The sequence below is a fragment of the Brassica oleracea genome, chromosome C3 (genome assembly GCF_000695525.1).
Source record: "Brassica oleracea var. oleracea cultivar TO1000 chromosome C3, BOL, whole genome shotgun sequence".
NCBI classification, from domain to species: Eukaryota; Viridiplantae; Streptophyta; class Magnoliopsida; order Brassicales; family Brassicaceae; genus Brassica; species Brassica oleracea.
Window position 1 is genome coordinate 45806702 of NC_027750.1, and position 289 is coordinate 45806990.

Here is a 289-nt window from a genome sequence, read left to right on the forward strand (position 1 = left end):
GGCCATATAGGCCGATCTCCTGGTTGTGATGTTGATACTACGGGTCCTATGCCATATAGGCTGGACTACGAGTATTGGTTGATATTGTCGTAGACTCCTATATATTATTTAGTTTTGGGTTGGAGTCTTGTCCCTAAGGTTTTTCCTAGGGGTAATTGTGTCGAGTGTGTGTTATGCCGACAGCAGGTGCGAAACCAGCCCATGTTAGGTATGTTTTGGGGTGGACTAGTGTTTCCTCGCCATCGTATTCAGCGGGTTCAAGGAAACCCCTTATTCGTTGGATCGGGAA

At 46.7% G+C, this 289-nt stretch overlaps 1 pseudogene; it reads left to right on the plus strand.

The window, feature by feature from the left end:
* The window catches only part of LOC106330737, a 4752-nt pseudogene that overhangs the window by 3917 nt on the left and 546 nt on the right, over positions 1–289 (plus strand).